Source organism: Protopterus annectens, chromosome 1.part1 (assembly GCF_019279795.1).
Source record: "Protopterus annectens isolate FY-2018-M chromosome 1.part1, PAN1.0, whole genome shotgun sequence".
Classification (NCBI taxonomy): domain Eukaryota; kingdom Metazoa; phylum Chordata; order Ceratodontiformes; family Protopteridae; genus Protopterus; species Protopterus annectens.
Window position 1 is genome coordinate 1,844,821,275 of NC_056726.1, and position 15,061 is coordinate 1,844,836,335.

Here is a 15,061-nt window from a genome sequence, read left to right on the forward strand (position 1 = left end):
GGTGCCTAGAAAAGACAAATCATGGCGTCCAATTCTGGACTTATCCATTCTAAATACTTTTCTGGACATTCCAAAATTCAAGGTGCTGACTCTACAACAGTTTTACTGCCTATGCTGGGAAAGGATGCCTGGCTGGTAACTCTAGACTTAAAAGAGGCTTACCTGCATATCCCAATCAGGGAATCTTGCAGAAGATACCTCCACTTCAAAGCAGTCTATTTGCATTATCAGTTCTCTGCACTGCCCTTTGGCTTATCTACTGCGCCCAGGGTCTTCACAAAGTGCCTGGCACCAGTAATTGCATTTTGCAAACAAAGAAACATTCAAATTTATCCTTATCTGGATGATTGTCTAATTCAGGCAGAAAACAAGGACACTCCTGCATTTGTAAAAAGGCTTCTAACATGCCTAGGGTACACCATAAATGAAAAGAAATCACAACTGGTACCCTCTCAAATAATTACATTCCTGGGTGCAAGCTTGAATACAACTGCCCAGATGGCTTACCTCATGCCAGACAAACAAATTCAATTGATGACATACTTCAAACAACTGGCCACAAAAACCCTGATATCTTCAAGGCAAATTCTGCAGGCCTTGGGGTTCATTGCTTCCTGCATTCTACTAGTTCCATATGCAAGACTGCATATGAGGAAACTTCAATGGTACCTAAAAAACTTATGGTGTCAACATTGTCACAGGCTAGAAACAATGATTTGTATCATTCCTTGCCTGCAACCAGAGCTCATGTGGTGGGCAGAGGCCTGTCACCAAAACAAGGGACTGTCATTCATTCCACCCCCTGCCACCCAAACCCTGACTACAGACGCATCAGATTATGCTTGGGGGGGGCCCATCTGGCAGGGAGATGCATTCAGGGCAAATGGAGCCCAAATCAAATGCACCTACATATCAACCAGAAAGAAATGCTAGCCGTACAGAATGCTCCGACAGCTTTCAAGGACTTTCTTCATCCAGGACAACTACTGACAAAGACGGACAACACCACAGTTATGTGATACATAAACAAGCAGGGGGGTACCCTCTCTTACCCCCTTTGTAGACTAGCCATGGCCTTGTGGAACACAGCCTTGACTTACCAAATACATCTACAAGCTCAATTCCTACCAGGAAAGCAAAATACTCTGACTGACGAACTAAGCAGAAATCTTATGGACCCACACGAATGGAAACTGGATCCACAAGTCTTCAGCATGTTGACACGAAAATGGGGAGCCCAGACATAGATCTTTTTGCCTCTCCCCAAAACTATCAGTTGGACAAATTCTGCACAAGAATTCATCACAAAAAAGCTTGGAAAGTGGATGCTCTATCCTTCAGCTGGAAAAACCTATCAGTCTATGCCTTTCCCCCTCTGCCTCTGCTCTCCAAGGTTTTACTAAAAGTCAAACAGGAAAAAACGAAAATGATTCTGATTGCTCCAGACTGGCCTCGCCAACACTGGTACCTGCTCCTGCGCAATGTCACACCTTCCTCCGTGGTACCTGCCTCAGACACCTTGTCTGCTGTCTCAGCAGAACTATCAAATTCTGCACACTCAGCTCCAAACTCTGAATCTTGCAGCATGGCTAATCAACTAATTTCACCAGTCACATCTCTCAGTAAACCTGTGATGGATGTCATTTTGGAGGCTAGAAGGCCTAGTACTAGAAAATCTTATGCTGATAAATGGAAAAGATTCTGTGCCTGGAGCCAAACACAAGGAATAAACACAGCAGTGTCCAATATTCCTCAGATTCTCCAATATTTAACTGAGATGCTTCATAAGGGTCTATCTTTTTCTTCTATAAAAATTCATGCCTCTGCCATTTCGGCTCATTACAACACAGAGCCGCCTCTCTTTTCTCATCCCCTGCTACAACAGTACCTCAGAGGGGCCAAAAACTTGAGATATCCCAGGAGAACATCAACTCCTGCATGGGACCTCAATTTTGTACTGGAAACACTCACCCTACCTCCATTTGAACCAGCTGCTACTGCAGACATAACATTTCTCTCTTGGAAGACAGCTTTTCTTTTAGCAGTCACTTCAGCTAAAAGGATTTCAGAACTACAGGCTTTCATGGCAGTGGAACCTTTCATTATCTTTTATCTGGACAGGTGGCCTTCAGGACCAACCATCCTTTATGCCTAAGGTGGTATCTAGTGTGGCTCTTAATCAGACCATTCATCTGCCAACTTTTTTCCCAAATCCACAGAACAAGGGGGAGCAGATTCTGCATTCACTGGATGCACACAGACAACTAAGATTCTATGTAAACAGGACAAAATCCCTAAGAAAATCTGAGCTATTACTGGTGGCATTTGCTGCAGGGGCAGAGGGAAAGGATATTTCAAAGCAGACTATTTCAAAATGGTTAAGCCATTGTATTCGTTTCTGCTACATGCACCATGGTAAACCTGTCCCCAAGGGGATCGGATCCCATTCCACCAGGGCTGGATCTACTTCTGCAGCCTTTCTCAGAGCGGTTCCTACCAGAGACATTCTAGAAGCTGGAGCTCAGTTCATACGTTCGCCAAACATTTATCTCTCTCTTTTCTAAATCCATTGCAGGCTTTGCTGCTGCTGTCCTGCAGGGCCTTATAGCTGCTCCTAATGCTGTATAATTCCATCCTCCCAACCATAGCTTTGGGATTCTAATGACTGCAACAGTGAAACACGAAGAACATAGTACAGTTGTGTACACTTACCATAAATGTAGATGTTCGAGTGTATTCACTGTTTCAGTCCTGGTTACCCACCCGCCAGCCCCCTATTTCTCTCTTATTATACCTCTTCTTTCTTTTACTATGCTCAGAAGCCTTTTTGGTGTATTTGCTTTTAGTTGGAGGCATATTTTGTGTGTTCTACATTACATGCGTATTTATTTGTATATATTTTGCCCCCCATTTGGGGGGCATCTGACATCTGGGGCAAGAAAAACTGATTAAAATGGCGTTGGCTGCATGTTTTATACCCCTGACGTCATGGAAGAAGAGACAGCAACCGACGCAGGACCCAAAACTTTGTTATTCAGGCCGACTGAGGGCAACCTGCCAGCGGATTACCCAAATGTAATGACTGCAACAGTGAATACACTCAAACATCTACATTTATGGTAAGTGTACACAACTGTTCTTTCATCCGCATCCAGATCCAAATGGGAGTATTGCCAGCCCCCTCTCCTTCCGGAGCAGGGAGCTCATAGCCCTTTTTCACCCCCATAGCTCCTTCTCCAATCTGACCCGTGGTTTTGGAGTCTTTGGATCCGAGAGCTCTCGGGGTCAGGGGGTCGACACCGATGGTACCCTGTACCTCGACGCCAGCCATTGCCTTGAGCATGTCGGATGTGACTGTGTCGGATCCGAAGGGGTTCTGTCGGCTCCGAGATTGTTGGAGCACAGTCTCCCCCTTGGTATCTTGGCTCCTGCAGGTTCGGCTCCGACTCCCCCATCAGATCCAAGGGGAGCGGCTCCCTTGCTTGTTTCTCAGGATGTCCGCTCTCCTTCAGCATTTGACATGGTGGAGAGGATCCTCTCAAGTGGGTCGAGACCTCTAACCATTTCCTCTTCGGAATCCACCCCAACGCCCTCGGTTCTGGGTACAGCTCTGACCTTCCTGTCATCTCGGGGGACAGCCCGTGCTTGCTTTGCCTCAGAGAGCATCCACTAGGGAGCAGCCAGAAATTTGCGAGTGCCCCCAGAGAGTCCCACTGAGGAGGCTCCTCACAAATGAACATGTAAAAGAAGGCACTTGGACTCCTCCCCAGAGTCTCTCATGGATGACACTAACTTGGAGGAAGGGGACGGTTACCCCAGGTCACCCCCAAGGATGTCTCCTTTGGAGACATCATGGAACTCCTATGCCAAAGAGGGGGGTGGTCCGCTCAAAAACAACCCCAGATGAGTCAGTGTTCCTAGAGGCATTCTGTACTGGCCCAGCTACCTCCTGGGTGTCCCCCCTGCAGATCCACTGGTGGACTGAATCACCTCTACAGCATGGAAGGAACTGGACACTGGAGCCTATTCCAAAAAAGCCAGACAAATTTCTTAGCCCCCCACCAGACAGGACCAGCTGGAGTAAGGGGTCCCCAATAGACGCTATGGTAGTGGCAGGTGCCACCAAGAAAGAGCTCTACGGTCCATTCTCCTGACTGGGAGTTGAGGACGATGGATCATCTGGGGAAGCAAGTCTATGCTTCAGCAACCTTCACCGTAAGGGTGCTGAATTACATGGTGCACTTCATCCGACTACAGCGTGATTTAGTCAAGGAAGTTGCTGAGTCGCCCCAGAGCCCATGTCGGCAGAGGGCAAGAAGATGTTCTCTGCGTGCATGGCCACTCTGAAAGCAGTTGGAAATACATCCATGCACCTCATTTCCCATGCCACGGAAGGAGGCGCCACACCTGGCTCCGGCTCTGTCAATTTTCAGAACCATTCAAGGCGTCATTTGCTAATGCCCCCTATGATGGTTTTTCACTGTTTGGGAAGTCCGTGCGAGAGATTCTAGTCCAGAGTGAGAAGGACAGAAAGACACTGTCTGCCTTCGGGATCTGCTTCTCCACCCCTCAAAGATCCTTCTCAAGGAAACAGTGAGGGGCAGAGAAGATGTGGTTCTGGAAATCTTAGTTCTCCTGGGACACTCAGGACTCTTCTTCCCCCAGAGGCAGAGGAGGTTATGATAGACTCCGGCCCAGAGTCACAGGGGGTCCGAAGAACTTGAGGGGTTGCCTGACTGCTCATCTCTGTATGCCATTGGGGGCTGGCTGTCTTTACATCCAACATAGTGGGAGTCCATTACAACAGACCGTTGGGTGTTACAAATCATATACAGAGGCTACTCCATCCCGTTTGTGGATCCACCTCCCCCACCAAAACTCCTCCCAGATGTTCCACCCACATAAAGGGAGGAAGCAGCACTGGAGATAGAAAAGCTGCTAAGAAAATGAGTCATCCAACCTGTCCCCCCAGACCAATCTGGATTGGGCACCTATTCCAGGTTCTCTTTAGTGCCAAAGAAAATGGGGGACCTAAGACTCATTCTGGATCTTTCCACTCTGAACCTGTCAGTAGCCAAGGAGAAATGCTGGATGGTCATGTTTCAGTCCATTCTGCCCTCCCTGCAAGCAGAGGATTGGATGTCCTCGATCGACCTCTAGGATGCGTACTATCATATCAAAATGAACAGGCACTCCCACAGGTTCGCTTCCGGCTGGGGGCCAGTCATTCAGTCATTTGCTAATGCCCCCTATGATGGTTTTTCACTGTTTGGGAAGTCCATGCGAGAGATTCTAGTCCAGAGTGAGAAGGACATCAATTCAGGGCCCTACCCTTTGGTCTCACCACAGCCCCCAGGGTATTCACCAAAGTCATGGCAGTGGTAACGACCCACCTGAGGCTTCAGGGAATCCAAGTCTATCCCTACCTGGACAATTGGCTCCTTGCTGCCCCTACCAAGTGTCTACTATGCCATGCCAGGAATTACTTCCTTCTTCTGGCAAACAGACTGGGCATTACAATCAACCTAAGCAAATCGTCATCGACTCCAGTTCTGAGCTTAGACTTCATTGGAGCTTGGCTAAACATCATACAAATGAAAGTCTTATTTCACCCCAGAAAGGGTAAACAATCTGAAACTTCACGTCTCTTACATTCTGCAATCTCATCTCCCCTGAGTGGAAACAGTTCTGCAGGCCCTGTATTCCATGGCAGCCCCAATCAGTCTTCTACACTTGGCACATCTTCACATGAGAGTCCTCCAGTGGACATTAGCAGTTCACTGGTCCCATCTGTACCTACCTTTGTCCCATCCGATACGCATATCCCAGACTTGCAGGGAATCACTTCTCTGGTGGACTCTCTCCCCGGAACTTGTCCAAGGACATCCCTTTCTTCCATCCTTTCCTACAACCACAGTGATCACGGATGCCTCCCATCTAGGGTGGGGGGTGGGGCATTGCTCTAGAAGGACAGTCCAAGACATGTGATCCCTTTCCGAGACCAATTTGCATATCAAAGTCCTGGAGATGAGGGTGGTTCTTCTAGCGTTGCAGGCCCTTCATACCCATCTTTCTCTAGGGACTATTGCTATTCAGTCAGACAACATGTCAGTAGTCTGGTATATCAACAAGCAGGGAGGAACCAGATCCTAGCCCCTTTGACAAGAAGCTATGAGAGTGTGGGAATGGGCGAGTTCCACCGGCTGCTTTCTGGTGGCAATGCACATTCCGGGACGGTCAAACATTCTGGCGGACAGGCATAGCAGGACTATTCTGATGCCTTACGAGTGGTCTCAGAATCCTTCAGTAGTGGGTCAGATCTTCCTCCAGTGGGGGCAGCCTTGCTGTGATCTCTTTGCATCTCCTTCCAACACGAAATGCAGCAAGTTCTTCGCTCTGAACCCCCTCAGGGGAAAGTCCCCAGAGATGCACTGGTTCATGCTTGGCCTCCATATCTTCTTTATGCTTACCCCCTGTTACCTCATATTCTGAAGTTTCTTCAGAAAGCTTGTAGGCTGGGGAGCACAGTAATTCTCATTGCCCCATTCTGGCTTCGCCAAGTCTGGTTCCCCTCACTTTGGTCTCACCTAGTAGTTCCACCATGGATCTTGGATCCAGTCCTGGATCTCATTTCTCACCCCTTGGGGATTCCTAACCCAGACATGGACAGTGAAACTCACAGCTTGGCTGCTCCCATTCCAGTAATGATTAGGATTTCCGGCTTATCCTTTTCGGTTAAAGCTATTCCGGTAGTGGCTCACAAGTCTTCTACCAGAAAGATATATTGTAGCAAATGGAAACACTTCTCTATTTGGGCCTCTCATGGAACTTAGATCCCTTTATAGTTCCGGCTATTCTGGAATTTCTGTCTGGTATTTTTCACCAAGGTGCTAGTTCTTCTACTGTTAAAGTCCATCTGGCTGCCATCTATAACTTCCATGGGGGGGGAACATGGCTTCCTTAGCCTCTTCAAGGCTTTGTAAGACCTTTCTTAAATGAACTGTTCTGGTACAACCCCCATTGAAAGATCCGACACCTCCCTGGGATCTCACCTTTGTTCTGCAAACTCTGGTCTCCCCTCCTTTTGCGCCAGCGGCATCAGTAGATTTACAATTCCTTTCTTGGAAAACTGCATTTTTTGTGGTGATCACTTCTGCAAGGAGGGTATCAGAACTTCAAGCCTTGTCTATTAAAGTTCCTTACATGGTCTTTCATAAGGATAGGGGTTCCCTGCGCACTAACCCTTCCTTTCTTCCTAAAGTGGCTTTGGAAACCAATAATGTGAAGTTGTTCAATCTCGCCGTTCTTTCTTTACTGAGGGGTTTGGAGCTGATCTATCAGCTCTGATATGGACGTTTGCAAAGCTCAAGGTTTACCACTAGCTCGAGACCAAGCCCCCTTATCCCATGATGCACTTCTGGAATTACCTCAGATCTAGTTTGCCGAGGCACAGATCTCAGTGGTTCCAGTTCGCTTGAGTCCTATTTTGAACAAAAAAAGTGTTTTTTGCAAGTTATTCTATAACTTGTTCATATTATTCGTTAGATTAGGCTTATAATAATTACTGTAGTTTTCTATAAGATCCCTTACCCCTTGTGTGCCTTTTGAATAGTTAGCTTAGTTATAGTTGCCTCATGTTTGGCCTGGTTGTTTAGTGTGTGTGCGTAGATATATAGAGTATAGTTGTACATATTTAGCCAGTGTTGGCCCTTTTTCTCCTTGCCATTGTTTAGAGTTTGCGTTTTCTATATTATTCTAGTTTACTGCCTGCTTTTTTAGGCGTGTTAACTTGAGCCTAAATTTATTTTTTTGTGATATAACTGACTATGGCTTTTAGGCTGTATTTAGGCTTGTGTGGCTTTGTTTCTAGTGCTAAGCCTAAAGGATTTCTTGGGATATGTCTGAGGATAAGGACAAACACCCAAAGTCTGGATTCAAGAAATGTCCAGACTACGGGCAAAAGAGGTCTGTGACCAATGGGCACGTTCAGTGCGTTTATTGTTTAGGTGCTGTGCATTTGCAGGAGTCCTGCAGTATCTGCCACTCTTTTTCCTTGAGGGTATTATTGGAGAGGAAAAGGAAGCTTGTTGATCGAGTCTTGCTGAAGCATCCTTTTGCAGAAGCTTTGAGTAACTAGGATGGGGCCAGCAAGTCCTCCATGTCTTCCAAATCTTCGGGAGACTCCAAGATTTCTTGAGAGTCAAAAAAGTCCAAGAAACTGGAGGATTCCAGGACATCGGCTCCACAGCCTTCTGAGCCGTGTGTCTTCTCTTTTCGGAGCCGGCCCACAGTTTTGTAGCCAGTCTCTGAGAGACCTGCATCTCCACTCCTTCAAGTCGGTTCCGTTGGTGCACCCCTCTAGGTCTTCTGTCAGCCTCTCGGATTTGGATATGGACCGATTGGTGCAGAAGCTCTTACGGGCACCAGGCCTTGCTAAATTATTGTTGGCTCCGACCCTAGCATCAGAACTGAAGACCACCACCCCGGATTTGACTGTTCCTCCTCTGAGCTGTACCAGACCTTCTGAGCCAGAGGGGGCCGACCTGCTGATTATGGAGCCTTTGGAGCCCTGACCTGCTCTGGTGTCCTCAGTTCCATCTACTCTGATGTCCTCGGTGCCGACTGGGGACTCTGGGAGCCAACACTCTCCTGTCGGGTCTGGGGAGGATAATCGTTCCGACTTGTCGTTGCTGACTCTTCCTCTCGAGACCTCGGCTCAGATGAGGTTGGCTCCTACCTCCAGCTCGGAGCCCACGGCCATGGTGCAAGAGGGGCTGGAGGTTCCTTCGGGTCTGTTGACTCCTTCTCATCGGAGCTGTGATGCCTTCAAAGCTATGAGGAGAGCCTTGTCCCTAAAGACATCCTCGACACCAGGTTTGGCCTCTTCTTCCCCCAAAGTGCCTGTGTCCGCTTCTGCCTCCATCGTCCAGGCCAAGCGTAGAGATCCTGAGCCTCAGGTAGCCCCATAGGGTGCCCCGTGCTCTTCCGAGACCTCCCCAGAGGCTCCCACTGAGGAAGTCCCCAGGAAGAGATTGTGCAAGAGGAGACACTTGGACTCCCCACAGGAGTCTTTGACATCTGACACTGACTTGAATGAGTCAGAAGGGTCCCCACGATCCCCCTCTGAGGATATCTCCTTTGCGGAGATACTAGAGATCCTTAGGCAGAGGGGTGATTGGCAGTCCAAAAGCCCTACTGAGGACGAGTCAGTTCTCTTGAAGGCTTTCGGGTCTCAACCTTCCAGGGTGTCTCCGCCCTTCGATGAGCTCATGCAGCTGGTCTCTCAGAAGGCGTGGGAGTCACCGGAGTCCATAGAACCTGTCCCACGGAGGCCTAATAAGTTCATTTCTGCAACTGTAGATAAAGCCTTTTTGTCCTAAGGAGTCCCTGATGATGCCATGGTGGTGGCGGCGGCCACCAAAAAGGAAAAGTCTGAGACTTCCTCGTTAATCCATCCCCCTAACAGAGAGTCCAGGATCATTGATCGATATGGGAAATGCATGTTTAGTTCAGCGACTTTTACACTCTGATCCCTGAACTATTTGACCCATTTCACCAGACTGCAAAGAGATCTCCTTAAGGAGTTGGGAGATTCTCTTCAGGGTACTGTAGCTGCAGGGGCTTCCGACAAAGTTGCTGCCCAGCTTGCTACCCTAAATTCCATTGTGAGCTCGCCCATGCGTCTCATATCATATGCAGCCGATGGGATGAGTAGGGCAGCAAGCGGGTACAGGTATTGCTCTAAGAAGACATTCCTGGATGCACTTGTGTTCCTTCGCAGCGCCCTTTAAGTCTTCATTTGCCAACATCCATTTTGATGGCTTACCTCTCTTTGGGCCCAAAGTGAAGGAAACTCTGACCAGGTGTGAACAGGAGGGAAAGACTCTGTCTGCCATCGGAGTCCATTTTTCCACCCCTATTCGGCCTTACCCAAAAGGCCAAAGGGGAGGGGAAATTGTGATTCCGAAAAGCCCAAGGAGCCTTTCAGTACACAACGTGGTGTACCCCCCCTCTAGGGGCAGAGGAGGGGGTAACAGTGGAAGACTCCGCCCTCACGGCAGAGGGGTCCGCAACACCAGAGTGATAGAGATCCCTGCTCTGGAAGCAGTCGGGGGTCACTTAGCTTTGTACCCAGACGTCTGGCAAGAAATAACAAATGACAACTGGGTAAAAAGTATTATTTCCAGAGGGTATTTCATACCGTTCTCCACTCCACCCACACCCACAAGGAGAATCCCGGATGTTCCACCCAGTTACAGGGAACAAGCAACTATAGGAGTCCACAAGTTGCTAGAAAAAAATAGTCATCCAGCCAGTCCCAGCAGACCAAACAGGATCCGGAACTTACTTAAGATTCATTTTGGTTCCAAAGAAAACAGGGGACTGGAGACCTATTTTGGACTTCAGCAGACTCAACCAATTTGTGAAGAAAGAGAAGTTCCAGATGGTCACACTACAGTCTATACTTCCCTTTTTAGGGAGAGACAATTGGATGTGCTCTATAGATCTCAAGGATGCGTACTACCACATAAAAATGGCCAGGCCATCCAGAGATTATCTGCGTTTCTGACTAGGAGCCATTCATTATCAATTTCGAGCCCTACCCTTTGGTCTCACTGCAGCCCCCAGAGTGTTCACCAAATGCATGGCAGTGGTCACGGCTCACCTGAGGCATCTAAGATTCCAGGTGTTTCTGTACCTAGACGATTGGCTATTTACCTCCACCACCAGGCATCAACTGATTCGGGCAAGGGATGACACTCTTGACACTCTGCAATCACTTAGGCATTACAGTCAACTCAGAAAAGTCTGCCTTGTCGCCATCGCAGCATATTGTCTTTATAGGTCAGAGTTAGACACTTCAACCACCACTCTACGATTACCAATCAAGAGAGTCTTTCTTCTTTGCCAGCATGTCAGCTCATTGGTGTCAAAGGACAGAGCACCAGCTGCAGAAGTTTTAAAAGTATTGGGTTTGATGGTTGCAGTGATCTTGGCCATACGATTAGCAAGGATGCATATCCGGATTCTTCAATGGCTGCTGTTCACTCAATGGTCTTCTCAGGAACTTCCAATGAATCACATGATTTTAATTACAAACTCTAGCAAGAGGGATCTCCAGTGGTGGTTGACATCTCTTCATGTAACCATAGGGACGCCCCTTTGTACTACTCCCCACCAGTAGCCACTGTGACCACGGACACTTCCCTGATAGGCTGAGGGGGGGCATTTTCAGGGAAAGACTGCTCAAGGCACATGGACGGATCAAGAGTCACATCTGCATATCAATGTTCTGAAAATGAGAGCAGTACTTCTGGCGTTGAAGTATTTCCACGACTCTCTTTCTCTAGGGATGATTGCAATTCCGACGCACAATATGTCAGTTGTCTGGTACTTGAACAAGCAAGGCGGGACCAAGTCTTACCCCCCTTTGCCGAGAAGCCCTTAGAGTTTGGCAGTGGGCTGTCTCCTCCCAGCTCTTTCTGTTGGCAATGCACATCCCGGGGAGATCCAACGTGATAGCAGACAAACTGAGCAGGTCAATTTTGTTACCGCATGAGTGGTCCCTCAAACAAGAGATTGCAGATAGGATTTTCCGCAAATGGGGCCAGCCTCGCAATCTTTTTGCCAGTCACATCAACATGAAATGCAGAAGTCACTTTGCCCTGATTCCCCCTCCGGGAGTACCACCGAGAGACACACTCGTACACGATTGGCCCCCCGGGTCTCCTCTATGCATTTCCTCCAATCCCACTAATACCCAGACTTCTACAGAAATCAAAGTCGCTGGGAAGGACTATTATTCTTATAGCCCCTCAGTGGCCTCGGCAGATTTGATTCCCATTTCTTCATCATCATCTCTTGGAGGATCCATGGATTCTGGACCCAGTTCCGGACCTTCTGACACATCCGTTGGGGGACCTCCATCCTTCATTGCAGCCACTAAAGCTAACAGCTTGGCTGCTCCAGTTCACCTCATAGCCAGGCTTCATAACCTTTCTAATGAGACAAGGCAGATCCTCTTGTCTTCTCATAAGCAGTCCACCAGAAGATTATATCTTAGTAAGTGGAAGAGATTTTCCATATGGGCCTCTAAGCAGAACATTGATCTTTATCAAGCCCCCTTGATGTCCATTTTAGAATTCTTGACTATGATCTTTAATAAATGAGCTGCAGCCGCTACAGTTCGGGTCCAGTTGGCTGCTATATCTATCTTTCATCTCAGAGTGGACAGGCTAAACATAATGTCCCACAAGTTGTCCAAGGCCTTTCTCAAAGGAACCTTTCACATGAGGCCTCCAGTGAAAACTCCTTATTCTCCTTGGAATCTAAACTTTATGCTATCTCGTATAATTCTCTCCCCGTTTGAACCAGCATCATCTTGTGATCTCAAATTCTTATCATGAAAAACCATATTTCTGGTGGCTATTACTTCTGCCAGCAAAGTGTCAGAACTTCAAACCTTATCCATCAGCCATACTTATTTGATTTTTCATGCTGATAGAGTATCTCTTAGAACAAACCCTTCGTTTTTGCCTAAAGTTTGTTTGGAATCTAATATCAACCAAGTCATTGAGTTGCCAATCTTCTTCCCTAACCATTCCAATAAACTTGAGTATATGCTGCACAAACTTGATGTTCACAGACAGCTCCGATATTATTTGGACAGAACAAAAGATGTTGGAAAATCAGACCAGCTCTTTGTGTCTCTCTCTGAAGCCAGAAAAGGTAGACCAGTTGCTAAAACAACGCATATTAAATGGCTGTCTGATTGTATTACCTTTGTTTATTCAACTGCTAATATGCCCTTACTACACAAGATTAAAGCTCATTCTACTAGGGCAGTTTCTATATCGTCTGCATTCCAAGCCAAATTGCCCCTTGATAACATTTGTGCTGCTGCCACTTGGTCTAAACCTCATGCCTTTATCACTTATTACAAAGTTGATAAGGAATATTAATCAACCAATCATTCTTCCTGTTTTCTTTCTAAATTTCCAAATCAGCGGTGAATACAAGTTACATTTGTTGGATGTACATAGACAACTGAGGGTTTATTTACACATAATGAAATCCTTCTGTAAATCAGACCAACTGTTGTTATCCCATTCCAAACCGTTTCTAGGCAAACAAATTTGTAAAGTCACCATTGCTCGCTGTATTTTCCAGTGTATCATCCGGGCATATTCTGATAAAGGTATTTCCCCTCTGGGTCAGATTAAAGCCCATTCCACTAGGTCTATGGCGACTTCAGCGGCCTTCTGGTCTAGAGTGTTGCTGGATGACATTTGTTCTGCAGCTACTTGGTCCTCCTCTCATACCTTCATATTCCATTACAAATTGGACATTGTATCCAGGAGTAGGGCATCCTTTGGCTCCATGGTTCTCCGAAATATCCTTCCATGAGGGCCACCCAGATGTTGGTAGCTGCAGACTCTGTCCCACTGATTGAAGACCAAATGAAGTAAACTACTTCAGATAAAGAAGTTATGTACTCACCATAACCTTCCATCTGAGTAGTTGTACTTCATTTGTCTTCAGTCATCCCCCCCTCCTTCCCCCTGACTTTATCACTATTGTCCTATTCTGGTATATGGGCGAGGTGCACACTAGTGGCTCTCCTGGTTATGCTTGGCTTAGGTTTGTGGGAGCCTTTAGTGGTTAGGTCCTTTTGGGTCGGGCTTCTGTTTCCTGATACAGCAAACTTGATCTGAGGGAAGGAAGGAGACAGGGGCATTATGGGTAAGGGGAGGAGCTTGAATTAGATGCTAGTGATGCGTCAGTCTCGGATTCGATCCAGACCTGAATTACCCACAGGTTGAAGACAAATGAAGTACAACTACTCCGATGGAACATTATGGTGAGTACATAACTTCATTTTTCCATCGTTACTTTATTCTCTTTCTCCTAGCTTAATATCTTTTGGTGATGTAATCTCTGAAATGTAATTATATTACTTTCCCTTTCGTAGTAAATTAAGTGCTTATTTATACTTTTATTTCATCCTGCTTCAGCACCATCTTTCCACTAAAAAAAGTACTTTTATGTACTGTTATATACTCTCTTCTACATATTTATTGCATTTGTTTACCGGGATAAGTCCACTGGGCCTAAAAGAGTCCATTTTCAGTGGAGGTCCGGGGAGAAAAGCTCCAATGAGATACAGAAGAAATATAAACATTAATTAGTACAGAAGCAGAAACAGTGTTACAGATAGTAAATATAGTAACATATACAGAATATATACATAAAAGCAGAAATCTAGTTTGTTTGATTACAGTAATATGTACAGAAAGTATACATTAAAGCAGAATTCAATAAATTCAATCAGAGTGGAATAAACAGAGATCAGTATTATTGTACCAGTGTCAACAAGTGAAGATAAAAATAAATATGGAAAAAATATCATCAGTGACTAGCAGCAAAAGACATAGGAGTTTAGTAATCATATAAGGAGAGTGAATATGTTAGCTTATAGAGCAGGAACATAGCCAGGAAGAGTTGAGATGATTTTTCAGCATTTGTTTGAAGGTGGTGGTGCTGCCTGTGTTTTTTATAGAAGGCGGAAGTGAGTTCCATAGTTTCTATTTTAATGTCTTAAGACTGCTGTTTTTACTGTTGTGAACTGTTAGTATGGCTGAGAAACCTTCAGGTTTTAAAAAGTGTGTGATCTGTGGCCACAAGATACCAAATTTAAACATACACTCAAAATGTGTGTACTGCCTCAGGGCTGCTTTCTTAGACGAGCAGTGTGCTATCTGCACTGTCTTTGGCACCCAAGCTGTTGTGGAGAGAAAGAGCAAACGTCTTAACAGCCATCTCCTTGCCCCTTGCAAGAGAATCTTCCAAGACTCAACCTGTTGATCTTGGTGCTGCCTCTTCTTCTAAAAAGACTTCTGACAAATCTAAAGGGGACAAAGTCATGGAGCCTAAAGAAAAGACCAAAGGCCCGAGAAAGTATTTTCTGATCAGTCTTCATCTGCTCTTGAGTTCTTGGCTGTAGCTGCAAATTCCTTTAAGTCTTTGGATCTGGCACTTTTCTGTGAACTAATCCTGATCT

General features: G+C 46.4%; 1 protein-coding gene across 3 annotated transcripts in view; it reads left to right on the forward strand.

Annotated features, from left to right (window-relative positions):
- MOCS1 (molybdenum cofactor synthesis 1) overlaps positions 1–15,061 on the forward strand; it is a 1,733,254-nt gene that overhangs the window by 1,364,894 nt on the left and 353,299 nt on the right. The gene's annotated exons all lie outside the window — the stretch shown is intronic.